At 44.7% G+C, this 18,900-nt stretch overlaps 1 long non-coding RNA gene across 1 annotated transcript; it reads right to left on the bottom strand.

Annotated features, from left to right (window-relative positions):
* Positions 1 to 11,044: 11,044 nt before the first annotated feature.
* On the bottom strand, positions 11,045 to 16,350 carry LOC103564980 (uncharacterized). Its single transcript, XR_011522789.1, has 3 exons — positions 16,211 to 16,350; positions 14,301 to 14,418; positions 11,045 to 13,625 (listed from the first exon to the last, which is right to left on the bottom strand). It is a non-coding gene; the product is annotated as an uncharacterized lncRNA (long non-coding RNA).
* Between the last annotated feature and the right edge of the window lie 2,550 nt (positions 16,351 to 18,900).

The following is an 18,900-nucleotide window of genomic DNA, read 5'->3' on the forward strand; positions in this document are numbered from 1 at the left end:
ATGAAGAGAGAAGGAGAAATGTTCTAGGCAAACACCCGGAGATAAGAGAGAGTAAGAAGTATTTGGGGTTTGGTGTGCAAGTGGCTTGGTAGGGCTGACACAAGCTGGGCAAGGCCTCCGGCTGGCAAGCTGAGCAGGGGCTGGGGCTTAAAAGCAATGCTAAGGAGTTTAGAGTTTATCCTGAAGGCAATGCAGAGGCATTACAGGGTTTTAAGCAGAGGTGTGGTGTGGTCAGATGTACAATTTAAACAGATCACTTCAGCTCTCCGAGAAAGGATTAGAGGAGCAAGGCTGGACAGGCAGGCAGACCAGTTAGGAGGCTGTCACAGTCATCCAGGCAAGGCTGCACAGTGGTCTGGACCAGGACTCTGGTGAGGGAGACAGAGAAAAGTGCCAGACTGGAGTGATGTTAGGGTTGTTAAAGCAATAGGGCTCGGTTACAGAATAAATCTTGTCCTCCTTCCACCTGACAGCCCTTCAAGGATCTATGGAGAATCATGTCTGAATACGCTTGAAAACAACTGTCAAGAAAACAGCAGGGGCTCCTGTTCTAAGCCTTATTTAAGTCAGCTATGCTGCCCCTCTGATTTAGAGATGGAACAGAGAGATGTTAATAGTACTAAACGCTGGTCACTGGAGTTTGAGTCGCCTGTGGCGTAAAAAGCATGATAACGAAATCATTGCAGAGGTCATTTCAAAGGGTTTGCTAGTAAAAATGTAAGACAGCATGAGAACAAAGGGATGGCTCTCCTTGTCCCTGAAGTCATCTTTGTAAAACTACTGCTTGGCATGGTATGCGGACCACAGTAGGCCCATTTTTCAAGAACAGGCTATGGAGTAATTTCTGAAAGAACGGTAGCCACTAAAGATCCCTCAGCTCTAATGCTGTTCACAAATAATGAGAAAAGAATGTAAAAGTGACCTTCCAACCTGCAATTGTGCCCTAGCTGCTGGGAACAGCTCATTTGGAATTTGGACAGGGCAGGAGGTTCTGCAGGTCTCGGCCCATCTCTAGGGAGGATAGAGGCAGAATAGTGTGATACGGTTGAGCAGTCTGAAATCCCAGTGACTGGATCCTGGGGTCAGGACCTAAGCCTCACTCCCCTGGGGCTCATCTTCCCCGTGAGAGCTGTGGGCATTTGGGCATTCCCATGTCCAGGGCCTCTCTGGAAAGCCAGGTAGGTTATGTGGCACCTTGAGGATTGAGGACCAAGCCACCATCAAGTGGCCACTTCCTGCAGAGTGCTATGCGATGGGGAAAGTAAGAAAATAAATCACAATTTGGCCAGAGAAAAAACTTTTCTTAAGTGGACAGACAAGACCAATGTGAATGAAACAATCTTGTAATAACACAACAAAATATAGCCATGTACTGGATTATATAGAACCAACAATGAGATTTAGAGACAGAAAAGATAAGTGTAGGTCAGACTTTATGGGGAAGAGGTGGCTTTGATGAATAGTAGAATAAAAAAAAAATTTCATAAAAGCCAGTAAAAGTCGAATCATGCTAATTTTTATAAAATTTAGAAAACAAAGAAAATACCTTAATACTAATTAAGAAGTATCTATTCATATATACCTCCTTAATACTAATACCAATGCCATTACCCAGAGAATACGACATTTTGATGTACACATCAATCCATATTTTTTCTATGCATTTTTTTTGTTAATATTAAAAATTTAGGTCGCACTGGAACCAGCTTCTTTCACATGATAGTATATGGTGCCCATCTTTCCACATTATTAAATTTTCTTCCATCACCTCAATGTAAATGGCCACACAGCCTTCCATTATATGAATGTACAAAAGCTTATTTAGTCAGTCCCTTGTTGCACTTCTATAATAATTTATTATCAAGAGCCTTGCTGTGAGCAGGTAGAATCTGAATGACAAAAAGGGGAGTAGGGTAGGTGTGGAGAGAAGGTTCAGAGTAGGGAAACAGTTTGGCGCCACCACCTGGCAGGCGCGGGAGGGATCCTGACTGGAGACACAGGGTGCAGGGCTGGAGGGGACGAGGCTGACCAGCAGGAGTGTCAGAGGGAGGAGGGCTCTTAGAGGTCATCGTGCTTCACATCCGTCCTGGAGTCCGACTTCACTCTACAGCATCCCTGAGGGGTTCCCCACCCCCGCTCCTGTGTCTGGGCGCTCCCTGCTGCTCAAGGCCATGCATGTCATTGCTGCAAACTACACTGCTGTTAGAAAGTTCATTCTTCATGGTCTCCTGCTTCCGTTCTAGGATCGTGTCACTCCCCTGCTTCTGTTGCCAAATTCCTCATCATGGCGACAGGGCTCGACATAGTTTAGCCCCTGCCTCTCTCTCCAAGCCAAACCTACCACATGAACATGAGGTATTAAAAAAAAAAACAAACCACATGTTTTCTTGAAAATCTAAAATATTCCTTCTGTTGTCTGCATTCATTCATTCAGGAAGCTTGATAAACAATATTTTGTCTAAACTACCAGAAACTTCACACAATTGATGTTCAAACTGGATGTGCAGGATTTTGTTACTTCCTGCCACCTTAGACTGGTCAGTAGAGAACACGTTTTTTGGGTGCTGCACCCAGTATTCCACACATCACCTGAGCTCCATAAATACCACCTTTACACCACCAGCACCCCTACTACCTACATTCACATACTAAAAAGAAAGAACGATTCTTTCTACCAACGCACATAGGTCTCCCTATAATTTCCATGTATGATCTCCTTCTGCCTGCTGGAGCAGACTAATCCTTCTGCTCTCTGACAACTTTCAAAAATATCAAGACAGCGGTCATGTCACCAAGGGAGGGTCAGATTATGGAGAGCCTGAAAGCTAGGCAGAAGAGTTTAGACTTGACTTGGCAGCTAATGAGGAGCTCCCATGCTTCTTAAGCAAGGAGGGACATGACTAAAGTAATGTCTGAGGTTGATTCAACCAACAGTCCAGATATATATACAACCTGGAGGGAGAGGAAGCTGGGGATGAGACCTCCAACTGAGGGGCTGTTGCCACCATCTAGAAAAAGAGGAAGCTGAGAAAGATTGTTCTGAGAAGATGAAAGGGACTTGACGACGGTGGGGACATTCCTGTGGGAACTCACCTGTGGGTTGTCTTGCATTCATCTGGCTGTGTCATCTCCTTAGTTAGACTGAGGCCCAGGATCGTGCCTTTTTGGTATCACCCCTGCAGCTCAGTACCCATAACAGGTGCTTGATAACTGCTTGCTGACGATGGAATGGTTGTGGTCAGACACAGGTTTGTCTAGGAAAATGATGGTGCTGGGGTTGGGAATGAGCTATTTCACTTCACAAACATGCACGGAGCAGGTGGGGGCACTGGGGTAGATGCTGGGCCTATATGATGGTCAGTTTTTTGTGTCAATGTGGCAAGGCTATGGTCCCCAGATTTTCAGTCCAACACTAATCTAGACACTGCTGCAAAGGCATTTTGTGGGCACGATTAAAGTCTATAATCAGTTTACTTTAAAGATTTTTTTTTTTTGAGGAAGATTAGCCCTGAGCTAACTACTGCGAGTCCTTCTCTTTTTGCTGAGGAAGCCTGGCCCTGAGCTAACATCCGTGCCCATCTTCCTCTACTTTATACGTGGGACGCCTACCACAGCATGGCATGCCAAGCGGTGCCATGTCTGCACCCAGGATCTGAACCGGCGAACCCCAGCCTGCCGAGAAGCAGAACGTGAGAACTTAACCGGTGAGCCACTGGGCCGGCCCCTAAAGATTTTATTTTTTCTTTTTCTCCCAAAGCCCTCTGGTACATACTTGTCTATTTTAGTTGTGGGTCCTTCTAGTTGCAGCATGTGGGACGCCGCCTCAACATGGCCTGATGAGCGGTGCCATGTCCGTGCCCAGGATTTGACCAGGCGAAACCCTGGGCTGCCAAAGCAGAGTGTGCGAACTTAACCACTCGGCCATGTTTTCATGGGGCCGGCCCCTATAGTCAGTTTACTTTAAGTAAGGAAGGTCATCCTAGATAATCTGGATGGGCCTCATTCAATCAGCTGAAAGGCTTTAAGCAGAGCTGATGCTTCCCTGAAGAAGAAATTCCACCTGTGGATACAGCGTCAGCTGATGCCCAAGACTGTGTGTGCATGTGTATAAATATGTATGTATATATGTGTATGCATATATATATGCATGTGTATGTGTATATGTTTGTGTGCGTACACACATACATCTCCTACTGGTTCTGTTTCTCTGGTGGAACTCTCGCTGACAATGTAGGTAAGTGTGTATACATGTAGCAAGAGGAACCCCACGACTGGCCACGTCCCTCATTTCCTCAGTCTCACTCAGTCTTCTCACAATCTTTCCAACAATACTAAGAGGTGAGCACTATTATTCCCATTTTTCAGATGAGAAAACTGAGACTCAGACAAGTTAAGTAATTTGCCCAGCCCTGTGTTCTTTCTACACGCTGTTTGCTCCATTTACATTTTGGTCTGGATCTTTGGATAATGGGTTTCTTCTTATCGCTCAAGTCTGGGCTCAGATATCATCTCCTCAGACAGTCTTTCCTGGCCACCCAATCTAAAGCAGTGCCCTCAGTCACTCGCACGTCCCCCAGTCTTATTTTACTTTTTTATAGACTGTATCGCTATTTGATATTATGACGTTTATTCTAAGCATTCCTTGTTTTAGCACCCATCTCCCTCACAGCCAGCATATCAATTCCTTGACAGCAGTGCTTTCATTACCTGTCTTATTCGTTATGATTTCACCAGGGCCTAAAACAATGCTGGGCACTGAGGAGGAAGGCACTCAAAAACTGTTAAAGGAATGATTTCGTTAATTAACTGGCCCCAGCTTCCTGCTGCCAAAGAACTCAAAGGATAACAGAGAGAAATAAACAGGCAGCATGGTCCTTGTGAGGCGGGAAATTCAGGTCTGATACTTCTCAATGCTCACGGAAGTCAGAATGTTCCCCTAGAATCAGGCGTGTGGTCCTCAAGGCTGTGTAGCACGGTGGTCAAGAGCACATTCTCTGGCGCCGGGCTTACAGGGTTCAAACCCCAGCAGTACCCTCTACTCACGAGGGTGTGACCTTGGACAAGTGCCTGGCCCCTCTTGCCTCCGTTTCCTCATCTGTGAACTGGAGCAACAACAACAGCTATCCTATAAGGTTGTTTGCGAGGATTAACGGGGCTAATACATCATGACTGTGTCTAAAGCCAGGCCTGGCACGTGGTAGGCACTGTCTAAGCATTTGCTATTATAGTGTGCCAGACAACTAGGCGTTAGACTCACCATTCACTCCATCGTATTGTTATCGGTTGTGTCCCAATGAGATTATAAACTTCTCGAGGGCAGAAGTCCAAGGCTTTTTGAGCTTGTTCCCTAATGCTAAGGAATTTGAGTGTTACTTTGTCATCTGGTTTGATGATGAGTCACCAAGGGATTTAATGCAGGGAGGGTTGTGGTCAGATTTGGGTTTTTTAAAAGATTATTATTATATTTTTTCAAAAGCTATGCTTTTTGGTTAGGAAGATTGGCCCTGAGCTAACATCTGTTGTCAATCTTCCTCTTTCTTTCTTTTTTTCTCCCCAAAGCCCCAGTACATAGTTGCATATTCTAGTTGCAAGTCCTTCTAGTTCTGCTATGTGGGACGCCTGCCACAGCATGGCTTGATGAGCGGTGTGTAGGTCTATGCCCAGGACCCGAATGGGCAAACGCCTGGCCGCTGAAGTGGAGCATGCGAACTTAACCACTCAGCCACGGTACCGGCCCCCAGGGGATGATTTTGTGCAGGAGTGTAGTGGGTTGAATGGTGTCCTCTCTAAAATTCATGTCCACCCAGAGCCTCAGAATGTGACCTTATTTGGAGTAGAGTCTTTGTAGATGGAATTAGGATTGAGATGAGATCATGCTGGGTTAAGAGGGCCCTAAATTCGATGACTCGTGTCCTTATAAGAAGAGGAAAGGAAACAGTCAGAGAGAGAAGAAGGCACGTGAGACAGAGGCAGAGAGTGAAGGGGTGCAGCTACAAGCCAAGTCATGACAAGGATTGCCATAAACCAGGGAAAGCTGGAAGAGGCAAGGAAACAGTCTTCCCCAGAGCTCTCAGAGGGAGCGTGGCCTTGCAGACACCTTGATCTTTGGACTTTTAGCCTCCAGACCTATGGGAATAAATTTCTGTTGTTTCCAGCCACCCAGTTTGTGGTACTTTGTTACAGCAGCCTCAGGAAACTAATACAGAGAGTGTAAAGGATGGAAGCAGGGAGACCAATGAGGAGGTTGATGAAGGGGCCCAAGTGGAAATTATGGGGGCCTGAATGAAGGCACTGATGGCAAGGAGAGGAAGAGACAAACTGGAAGGATATATAGGAGATTGAATCAACTGAACTTGGAGATCAGCTGTTACAGAGAGGAGTCATCTTGGATGGCTTGAAAATTCTGGAAAGGAAAGCAAGTTTTCTCGGGGAGAATAATAACTATAGTTATGAACATGTGTTTAAGGCCTGACTAGATTTTTGTGATCTGCGATGTGGATTTAGGAGTTAACTATATAGAGGTTCTAGCTAAAGCCATAGAGTGGATGGAAAAGGTGTGAGTTAGAATTCAGGTATTCTTTTTTTTTTTAAAGAAACCTTAAATATAGCATACATAAAATGCTTAAATAACATATATAAAGTGCACAGCTTGATGAAGTTTTACATATGTGTGCACCTGCGTAACTACTACACAGAGAATGTTTGCAAAACTCCAGAAGGCTCTTTTATGTCCTCTCACAAATAATACCATCCCCCAAAGGGAACCACCATTCTGACTTCTATTATTATGGATTAGTTTTGCCCATGCCTGAACTTCATAAAAATGGATTCATATGGTGTATACTCTTTTGTGACTGGTTTCTTTGGCTTAACGTTGTGTCTTTATGATTCATCCATGTTGTTGCACGTGGCTGTTTGTTTTTCCATTGCTGTGTAGTTTGAATATATCACAACGTATTTATCCATTCCCTTGTTGATAGATGTTTGGGTTGCTTCTAGTTTTGGGTTATTGCCAGTTTTTACTACTATAAACTTTCTTGTTCTTGTCCTTTAGTGGACATAAGCACTCTTTTCTGTTGGGTAAAAACCTAAGAGTGGACTCGCTGGGTTATAGAGATATATATGTTGTCTCAGTAGATATCACCAAACACTTCCAAAGTGGTTGCATCAATTTATGTTCCCACCAGCAAGGTATGAGAGTTCCAGTTTAGTGCAAATACTTTTTCTACTTTTTAACTTTTAATTTGTGTATAAATTCACAATTATGGAAAAGTTATCCAAAAAAGTACAAATAACTCCCATATATTTTTTACCTAGATTCTCTAATTGCTAACATTTTGTCCCATGTGATTTATCATTTTATCTTTCTATCTTTCTCTATCTAATCTATCCACATATGTATTTTCTCTGAACTATTTACACCGCCTTTACCCCAAAATACTTCAGTGTGTATTTCCTAAGAACAAGAACTTTCTGTTACATAACCACAATACATTTATCAAAATCAGGAAATATAACATTGACACAAAATTATTATCTGATCCACAGTTCATATTCAAATTTCACCAATTCCTCCAACAAGGTCCTATTTTATAGACAGTTTTTTCCTGATCCAGCATCCAACCCAGGATCACACATTGCACTTACTATTCAGATCTCTTTAGTCTTCTTTCATCTAGATCAGGTCCTCAGGCTTGCTTTATCTTTCATGGACTGGATTGTTTTTTCTTTAAGATTGCAGGCCGTTTATTTTGTAGGATGCCCTTCAATATGGTTTGCTTGATGGTTCCTCACAATTAGATTCATGTTATGCAATTTGGGCAGGTGTACCCTAGAAATGATTGAGTCCTTCTCAAGGCATCACATCAGGAGGCACACGAGGTCAGTTTGTGTCTTTATTGGTATTGTCAACTTTGATGAAATATCGATGGTTGTTTTCCCCAGGTTAACCACTTTGAATTACTAATTTTTTTCTCTGTAGTTAATAAGTAATTTGTAGGGAAGTGCTTTGAGTTTATGTAAATATCCTGTTCTTCTTCAAACTTCTACCCACTAGTTTTAGCATCCGTTGATAATTCTTGCCTAAATCAATTATTACTATAATGGTTGCACAATGATGATGTTCTAACTTCTACATTTATTAGTTGGTATTCTGCTATAAGGGAGAGCTATCCCTTCTTTCCTATTTGTTTATTTACATTAGTATGAGCTCATAGATTCCTATTTTATTCTAGGAATATTCTGTGGTAATATTACCATCGTTATGTATGTTGATGTTCAGATTGCCCCAGATTTAGTCAACCGGAACCTCTTTGATTCCTCTGTTCTTTTGACATATTGCCATTATCTTTTTAGAACTTCCTTGCTTTCTGGCACAGCATGATATTCTAGGCTCATCTTGTATTTTCCTTCTTGCAGTGCTGGAATCAGCCATTCTCCAAGGAGCCCTGGTTTTTTTAGTGGAGAATGGTATTTAGAAACCAAGATCTGAATGTCAAGCGTGCACAGTGCTACTGGGTGTCCACTTCTAAGCCCTGCAGCAGACAGAACTAAGAAATATAGATAAAAATTTATATCTTAATTTATTTCCATATCTGTACACACATACAGCCATGAATTCATACAGATACCTCCAGTTCCAATTCAATACCATAAGGGTAATCTAGTCTTCTCTTTCTCCATATTTGTAACTCTCTTTTCCAACAGCAAGCACTGGCTCCACTATCCACAGTGTACTTACTCATTTTCTCAGTTCGATAGCACACAAAAAGTATTGCAGAATTGCTGCCCCCATCACTATAGGAAAAATTCCTTCTAACCAGAGTTCCATATTTGTTAGTTTTGTTTGTTTACGCTCTCTTAAGTGTGGTAATGTTATTCATTTGAAAAAGAGTTAGGTTCATTTGTTTCTATTTGTACTCCATTTTAGGTTGTTTTTTCATTTTTGTTTCCTTTTTTTTAGGAGCAAAAGTATTTTCCAGCTAGGACCTATGGGGTTTGTGGATGAGTTTAATGGGGTCTGTAAAACCCCTGGAATTTTATGCAAAATACTGGATACACATGCCTTTCTTCGGGGGGAGAATCCATAGCTTTGATATGCTTGTCAAAGTGGTCTTTAGCCCCATAAGGTTACAGAAGAGCAGGGACCCAGGCCCTCTTAGAGGCCTCCCACTAGCAGGGTGGGAAATTCCACCAGATGATGAGACTCTGCGGGGCAGACAAGATCTTTTTACCTTCTATCTCCAGTGGTGAGCACACATACAAATGCCAAGCGAACAGAAATCAAAGAAGAGAAGGGAAACTTGGGGGCAAATCTGCACCTTGAAGCAAGCTCAGGATTGCTCTTTCTTCCTAAGAGTCTGTCTTCCCACTGGTGGCAGCATGGCATCAGGTCAGATGTCTTAGATTCTGAGCCTCCCAGGGCAGGCCTAGAACCAAACAAGAGTGCGAGGAGCACAGTCCAGGCATTTGTTCACAGGTATACACAGAAAAAGAAACTAGAAGTAAAATCTCAGTTTGCTGCAGAGACACTGATCCAAGGCTCTGACGTACTCCCTACATAGGTATCTTTTGGCTGCAAGGTCTCTGCCAAATTAGAGAACAAGAGTGATTATACCTGAGTGGGGAAGCTGTGAGTCATGCAAGGTTTGCCCCCTGCAGGCACCAGCTGAAAGCTTTCCCTGGGTGTGGTGGCAGGTAAGGACCCACCCTGGCATCTGACACAGCACATTTCATTGAAGGGTGGCACTGCTCCTCAGGGAGCTTCTGCTGCAAAAGAGAGGCCTAGGTATGTAGATACAGTAGTCCAAAATTATTCAATGGAAAATTCCGGAAAGAAGCGATTCATAAGTTTTAAATTGTGCGCCATTCTGAGTGGTATGATGAAATGTTGTGCCATCCTGCTCTGTCCTGCCCAAGACATGAATCATCCCTCTGTTCGGTGTATCCAGGCTGTATACACTACCCGCCCATTAGTCACTTAGTAGCCATCTGGGTTATCAGATCGACTGTTGTGGTGTCACAGTTCTTGTGTTCAAGTCACCCTTATTTTACTTAATAATGGCCCAAAACTGCAAGAGTAGTGAGGGTGGAAATTCAGATATGCCAAAGAGAAGCCATAAAGTGCTTCCTTTAGGTGAAAAGGTGAAAGTTCTCGACTTAATAAGGAAAGAAAAAAAATTGTATGCTGAGGTTGCTAAGATCTACAGTAACTTTTTGGACAATATATTGTTATAATTGTTCTATTTTATTAGAACAGTAGTTAATCTCTTACTGTGCTTAATTTATAAATTAAACTTTATCATAGGTATGTAGGTATAGGCAAAAACATAGTATATATAGGATGTGGTACTATCCTCGGTTTCAGGCATCCACTGGGGTTCTTGGAACATATCCCCTCTGGATAAGGAAGGAAAACTGGAATTAGGTGAGGGCCTCATCGTCAAGGACAGTCTCCCTGAAGTGCTTCCTCTGTACAGCACATCCCACTTTTGGCCAGGAATCCAAAAGAAACAGAAGACCCAGTCCTTGCCACTTGGCTTAAGGAATGTTTAGAAAGTCATAGGTTCTATGGTCTATGGACCACAGAGCACACACTGAGCCCATACAAGCTGAGTGATCTGGGGAGGGGGGTAAGTCAGAGGAAGTTTCCTAAAGGAAGGAGTTGATATGGACTTTAAGAAAGAAGAGAGAAGAGAGAAAAGACAAGAGTGTTCCATGTGGCAGTGATAGCTGAAGGAATAAGCAGAGGTATGGAGAAGAGACAGCTGGTCCTGAGAGCAGAGAAGGGAGGTTGCTTCCAAGACCAATCCGTAGAGTGCTGAAGTCATATGCTCATAAAAGACATTGCTCTTCAACAGGGACAATGCGATGAAAATGATGTTCTAGGAAGAGACTGTGCGTAGGGCTGAACTGGGGAGCCAAACGCAAGGAGGAAGGCAGGGGGATTACTAAAGTCACCTGGATGGGAGATATGCCTGGGCTGGGACAGATGGCAGTGGGACCATGTGTTAACCCTATCTGTTAACAGATCAATAAATATAAATAGATATTTATCTTAATTTATTTCTATATCTGTACACACACAAGTGCACACACAAAGAGGAAGTTAAGAATTTGCATTTTATATGGCTCTGTGGTTTAAGATCATATTTGCATATACAGAATTCTTACAAGCAACAAAGAGAATTATTTATAATTATTCATTGAGTGTCTACTGTGTGCTGGTCATTGAGTTAACTGTCCACTGAGCCTCACAACCACCCTCTGAGGGAAATATATGGGAAGCCATGTACTTTCTACCGCTTGATATCATATGTTGTAAATCTGCTCAATGTGAGCTTCATAAGAACTCTGTGAGTTAGGTGTGGCAGGAATTATTATCCTCGTTTTATAGATAAGAAAAACAGATGCTGAGAAAGTTTGGCGCTTGCTCACAGCCTAACAGCCAAGGACTATCAGCCAGCTCTTTGGACCCTTAGTTTGGGCATCCTCACACCTCGCTTTCACTCTGAGTTCACGTGCACAGCGTTGTCAGAGACCTCCAGTGTAAAACCCCGCTCTGGCCTAGATCTGCTGCTCACTTCAGCAATGGTTGGTAAACCGATGATTTACCAACGGTTAGTAACTCTGCTTGTTCTGGGTCACTTGGCTGAGTCTGGTCTGCCTGGACAAAGTGCCCAAGGAGTGGAAGTAGAAGTGAGGGGAGGGGACACTCCCAGTCACCTCCCCATCTTTCAGAGGACAAACACTCTCCATTTCCCCCACTCTCAACTCAGACAGGGCCTGGGTTGCCAGAAGGTGGAAGATCCATCGATCTGCATTTCCTCAGGTTGCACAACAAGATACAGGCAGACAGAGCGAGGGCAAGGTCTGAAGGTCACCACTATTTCTTCATGCCAGGGTCGGGTCTCAGGAGAGCAAACAGAATGCTGATGCGTGCTTGGAATTAGAGCCAGCCAGGAGGGGCGCGCTGGGGAGGCTCTTTCTGAGGCCTCATCCAGCAGATACTCCCGCCAGCCACTCCGAATGCACTCCCACTCCGCAGCCGCAGCCAGCCATCAACCGGTTGTGGCCACGCAAGGGCCAAGTTCTTTTGTTTGAGGTGTTCTCCCCTTTTCCCCTCAAATCCTCTCCTTTCCAGGACCATGAGCTTCCTGTTGCCATTTTTCTAACCAACTGAATTACATGGGTAATTGTGAACAAAGATGGTTCCTGCTGGTCTCACCTTTGGAACATACAAACTTAAGGTATGTTTTGCATCTGGCTAACTGCTGACATGTCTGCTTTATCTTCTGCTTGGCTCACCTGATTCTAAGACGGTTTTCCACAGATCACAGAGATGGCTGCCACAAAGCGCGAGGTGGGGTGGGGTGGGGTGAGTCCAAGGCCCACACACAGCTCCAGAGAGGAGTCCTCTCCGTACAGGAGCTGGGAGAGAGCCAATGGCTAGGCCAGAAGCAAATGGTCTGCTTCCTAGCTTCAGGCAAAGACCGGGCACGGGATCTGTTCTGATCAAGGTAATGGCTTGACACGTTTTCCATCTGAGTACAAGACCTGAGAACAGACTCGGGAGCAAGGAGCCAGATTCGGGATTTAGCTCTCTTGCCTGTCTCACAGGTGTTGCAAGACGATGGCTGTGTCCCTCCCTGTGAGCACTGCACATCCCCTGGAAATAGTAGCAGCTCAAAGTATGAAATTCTTCATGCTGCATTTCCTTGCTCTAGAGCTTTCATTCCACAAAACACATCAAGCACTTATTATATGGCAGACATCTGGAATGTGGGCAGTTTATAACTGTGCACTTACTGTCTGCTAGTCCCTGTTCATTCTCACAACACCCCTGTGGGTTGCTATAAAAATGCCCCTATTTTACAGATGAGGAAACTGAGGCTCAGAAAGGTAAGAAATGCGCCTGCACTCACACAGCAAGTACATGACAGAACCAGGATTCCAAAGGCTGTGTGGCTCACCACTGCCTCATGGGGCCCCTGAGAAGAGAGAGGCAGTCCTGCCAACAGAAGCCATGTCCCAGACTCACAAGTAAACAGATCATGAAATGTAAGGTGCTCCTGGCTCGAACCAGACGCATGAAGGAAGTATTTCCTTTCTCTTTCTGCCTCGTCCTGCAGTGGTGCTCGTGGGTGGGACCCCAGCACCTTTGGAAATGCCAGGTTTAGTACTCGTCTTTCTGTGGCTGCTCACTTCTTTGCTAGTTATCAGAGGGTCAAGAGGCCAGTGAGGAGCGGTCGCCTCAGAGGGTCCTTGTGTTCACATTCGGTGTCCAGATTTGATAGACCGAGACTGTCACATCTGTCGTCTCACTTAAACTCATCCTGCTGCTCTTGCTGGTCCCTCTGTGTGGAATGTGCTTCCCCGGGTGCCACCGGGCTCACTCTCTTATTCCTGGTCTCTGCTCTGGTCTCACTTCCACAGAGAGGTCTTCCTTGAATTCCTTATCTTCCTCCACTCCTTTCTGCTTTCACTCTGCTTTATTTCTCTTATTGCACTCATCACTGTCTGAAGTTTTATTATGTATTTATCTGCTTATCGTCTGTCAACCCAAAGGGAACCTGGAGCCTTATTCTGTCTCGGTCACCACTCTACCCCAGTACCTAGAACAGGATCTGGAACACAATAGATAAGAATTTGCTGAGCAGGTAAATCAATTTGAACCTTACAACAATCCTGCAAGGAAGGTATCATTAACCTCATGAACCTCATCACCATTTTAAAAATAAGGGAACTGGTGTAGAGAGGTTATAGGGCAGGTCAAAGGCTCACAGGGCACGCCCACCAGTCTGGATGTATCCCAGGCCCCGCTCATTCCCACACCACCCCCTTGGCCCAACATTGCCCTCCTCTCCTCCCTGGACTCAGTCCACAGTTCTGTGGTCCAGCACTGTTAGCTGATGATAGAAAGGAAAGAAACCCAACAACACCCAGGAGAGGCATTTACAATCCCTGGGCAGGGCGGAGTGGCATCCTCTGAGAAGCACAACGCAGTGTCAGCATCACCACCTCCCTTCCAGCTGCCACCTCGTGTCCCGCCACCGTGCAGCAGGCCATACCAGATCACCCTCCAGACAGCAAGAGCGGCTCAACCCGGCTGCACTGCGAAGGACACCTGCCCCATCCCTCCTGACTATTCACCAGGAGCCTGCAGCAGGGTACCCGCACTTCTATCTCAGCAAGTCCCATGTTGAGTGAGAGAATCCGTCCCACTGTGTGTGGACGTCCGCCCCACCATGCGCAGCGGGCTGCTCCTAGCACTCTGAGCGTGGACACCCGGGCAGACCCACCTTTGGGTTTCTTGTTCTAGGCAGAGGCCGCCCAGAGGGAGGGGAAGTGCCGGCAGGACCCCAGTGTGTGAGAGAGCGGGCGGCAGTGCTCCAGAGCTTGCTCAAACAAGCACAGGGGCTGCAAGTGGGAGGAAATGTTGTAACATTTAGCAGCTGAGACATCGAGTTTGTGTCCCCGTCCACCTCTTACCAGCTGTGTGGCGTGACATAAGGGAAGTTACTTCCTTTGTCAGAGGGGATAATAAAATAATACCTACTCAGAGTACTTCTTATGGAGTAAGAATAAAATCTAATAGCAGTGGGTGGCCCTGTGGCCGAGTGGCTAAGTTTGTGCACTCTGCTTTGGGGGCCCAGAGTTTCGCCGGTTAGGATCCTGGGCGCGGACCTAGCACGGCTCATCAGGCCATGCTGAGGTGGCATCCCACACAGCAGAGCCAGAAGGACCTACAACTAGAATGTACAACTATGTACTGGGGACCTTTGGGGAGAAGAAGAAGAAAAAAGAAGTTTGGAAACAGATGTTAGCTCAGGGCCAATCTTTAAAAAAAAAAATCCAATAACAAATACGTGAAAGCATCATAGAAACTAAAGTATCTACAATCACAGAGATGTGTTACATGTATATTCTTTCTGGTTAAAAAAGGAAAAATGGGGGCCAGCTGGTGGCATAGTGGTTAAGTCTGCACTCTCCCCTTAGGTGGCCTGGGTTGGGATGCCAGTCATGGAACCAGCACCACTGGTCAAGCCACAATATGGCGGCATCCCACATAAAATAGAAGAAGATTGCCACAGATGTTAGCTCAGGGCCAATCTTCCTCACAAAAAATAAATAAATAAGGAAAAATGACTCATTATGGAAAATATAATGAATATAATCAATATATAAAAAAGTATAAAGAAGAGGGGCCGGCCCAATGGCGCAGCTATTAAGTTCGCATGTTCCACTTCTCGGTGGCCCAGGGTTCACCAGTTCAGATCACGGGTGCGGACATGGCACCGCTTGGCACGCCATGCTGTGGTAGGCGTCCTACATATAAAGTAGAGGAAGATGGGCACGATCTTAGCTCAGGGCCAGGCTTCCTCAGCAAAAAGAGGAGGACTGGCAGTAGTTAGCTCAGGGCTAATCTTCCTCAAAAAAAAAAAAAAAGTATAAAGAAGAAAATAAAAATCACCTATAATTTCACTACTCAGATAACCACTTTTATCATTTTGTATATCCCTTCCAATCTTTCATCAAAAGCACATGTATGCAAATATATATTACATATGCATATGCTCACTTACCACAAGACTGGATGGCACAGGCTGTACTCCCAGAGCTTAGAAATTTTATCATTCATTTCATTAGAGTAGTAATCTGAATCTTCCCTAAAACTTTATCATTGTTGTGGCTAAGTAAGAAGTTTGAGAAACTTATTGTTAATAATTCCTCTTAATTATTACTATTCCTCTTAAAGTCCCTTAGTTTAATAAATATGCTGTTATCTGCAACATGGTACACTGGAAAAATCATTACACCAGAAATCAGGAGATCTGAGCTCTTTCCCTGTGTCTGCCAATAAAGAGCCTGTGTGTCTCAGTTTCCCCATCTGGGAAATTAAGGCGATGGTCAATGTCTTGAAGGTCAGATGAGATCACGTATGGGAAAGTACTTAAAAAATCACAAAGCCCCCTGAGATGGGAAGTACTGTTTGTTTTCATCTCCACACATGCCTGTACAGCCAGGGAGACAGTGCACCTGCGTTAATCTCAATCTCATTTAACAAGTCCTAACGACTGAAGGCAAAGGCTTAAGAGTCTGCTGGTTTCTAAGATGCTAATGTACCATTCCCTTTGCCTCCAGTACTTACTATTGAGTCATTCCCATCTAAACCAGAGCTAAAGCATGCCCCAAAGTGGTTGACTGTTACCCTAAGAGATGAGGAGTACTGGTATGCCTCTCAGTTCCAGAGTCTCGGTCTTGGGGGTCGGAGCCACATCCTCTGTGAGGCCATCGGGTCCTGTTTTCTCAGCATGAGCACTTCAGCAACTGCAGCTGGGCTTGTTAAACGTGAAGGTTCCCAGCATCAAAGTCTTTGGGCGTGGGGCTCAGGAACCTGCATGTTTACCAGCAGCCCCCGCTGCCCCACATGACTCATAAAGTCTGGGAATGGATCCAGTGCAACCTGGCATTTTACAGATGGGAAAACCGAGGCTCAAGCTTATAAAGCTGTGAGTGACTGGCTGAGTCAGGGCCATAGGGCCGGAACTCAAATTTCTTTCTCAACCTCTCTCTGCTTCTTTCTCTTCTTTCTTCCCTTCCCTTCTCCCTCCCTTCCTTCTTTTCTCTATTTTGAGAACATAGACTTTTTTCCTCTCACCACATCTGGTTCAGCACAGGGGTTCCAGTTCACTGGGAGGCTCTGCTCTACATGCTTATAGAATCCAGATTTCTTGTTTGTATTTAAATAATGTTCTAGTTCTTTTTCTTCTTTTAAAGTCATTATTCTTTTAAAATCAGCAATGAGGAAAGATAGTTTGAAACATAGCAACGAGTAGCCATAATTTTTCATCTGCCACTGGAAGCTAAGACATGAGAAGAGGGAAACAGGGTGGAGTGGGAGGGTGAATGGAAAGTGGTTTTATTCATTTGTTCATGAAGCATGCATTCCTTTATTCACCAAATCATTGCTAGACATCTAGGAGGTAACTGGTGCTGGGAATACAGAAGCACCTAAGACAGGGTCCCTGCCTCTGTTCTAAGTCAGCTCATGTCACAGCATCATTGACTAAGAAGTGAAACAGGATGACATAGTGAGCAAGCTCTGGGGCAAAAGGGGCCAGGGGCAGCCCAGAGGAAAAGAGACCTCGGTCCCACTCTAGCTTTGTTCTCTTGTGTGACCATCAGCCTGCGCTTCCCTCTTCTTGGAGAGACAGAATCTGTGATCCAAGAGTCACACGCAGTGTTTCTATTCCCAGACTGGCCACAGCCTTGTTTCAAGAAGAGAATCCAGGGTGGAGAAGGAAGGAGATTCTTCCTCCCTCCCAGAGCCTCAGTGCCCGGCACGCTGGGAGCACCGGAGAGTCAACGTGCGGCCTCCCTTGACAGGCCAGCAGGCTTAGCAGACCATGCAGAGCCAATAAACATCATCTCCCTGGACTTTTAATAAGGTTTTGAATGGGTTTCCACTTAAGCAGTCCTTGAGAAACTTGGAAAACATGGCTGAGTACGAAAGTTTTATTAAGCAGGATGTCGGGGAAATTAGTGGTGCCGTTTAGCACCCCCCAAAATCATCTTTGGCATTAATTTGCTTTGCCCTAGGTGGTCTCCTAGCTATCCTGGCCCTCTTCCCCCGATCTCTCTGCCAATCTCAGTGGCCCTTTAAAATCACATAATGTCCTTCAAAGGGACTGCGCAGCTTTGAGCGGGGCTGTAAACTGGGACTTGCATAAAATCTGGGGTCAAGGGAGGTATAACGGAATGATTTAAGCAAACAAAGACCACTTTACGCTCCAACCTAAATGTTGAAAACATAAAACCATTTTTAAATACATGCCGGCTAAGTATGGGAGAATAAAACTTCCTTTTGAAAATAAACTCTGTCTTCTACAATCAGTTTATTATACACCATCGCAAAAGTGTGGTCCAGGCAGAGGGAAAAGCTTTGCAAAGGCAGACAAAGCAGCAGAAATCGCCCAGTGGGTTCAGAGTGGGAAAATTCAGGGTGGCTGCAGCACAGGGGCGTGAGGTGGCTGAGGCTGACGACATTGCTCAGGGTTTCAGTCCCTCCTCAGACAGCCACCCGTAAACTCACAGCTACCCACCTGCAGGAGGCAGAAAACAGAAGGGAGAAAACAATCGCCATCGACATTTACAGCCACCATTACTATGTGTCTCCTAAATGGAGAGCACTGTGCTGAGAGGTTGCCATAATTCCCTCACTTGACTTCTCCAAAAATTACGCAAGGAAGGCGTTATCCCTTGCCTCACAGATGACCTAGCCATGGGCATTGAGCTACGGTGGGATTTATACTCTGACCCCCCCACGCCAAAGCCCACACCCTTTGTTTTTGTAAACCACATCATAGAGAAGATGAATGTAAGGATCTGTGCCTGTGACGACATGAACCTTTCTCCTGGTTTCCTCACATTTATTAACATCTTTTGTCTTTGAAAAATCATTTATTTTTTTTAAAAAATACAATCACATATAGTTAATACAGTACATTCTTGTAAAAGCCAAACAATTCAGAGCAAATAGAATGAAAAGTAAGAGTTCTCTTTGACATTCCCTATAATTAAAATTATAGATATAACAGAAGAATATCAAATGAAAATTTTTTAAAAGAGAAAAGAAACAAAATCTATAGTCCCTCCACTTAACAAAACAACTGGGAGCTGTTTAGAATATTACTTTTCAGTCTGTTTTTTCCTACCCTTGGGTGTTGGTTGTGTGATATATCCCTGATGTAGTTTGCATCCCGCTTGCCTCTGATTATGCCATGGGCATTGTCCATGTCATCTGCCTGGTATTCTTCTCCCTCGGAGTTACTAGCTGGGTGACATTTAATTGACAGCCATAGTTTGCTTAACCATCCCCCTATTGTGAGCATTTAGACT

This window comes from Equus przewalskii, chromosome 1, assembly GCF_037783145.1.
Source record: "Equus przewalskii isolate Varuska chromosome 1, EquPr2, whole genome shotgun sequence".
Taxonomy (NCBI): Eukaryota; Metazoa; Chordata; class Mammalia; order Perissodactyla; family Equidae; genus Equus; species Equus przewalskii.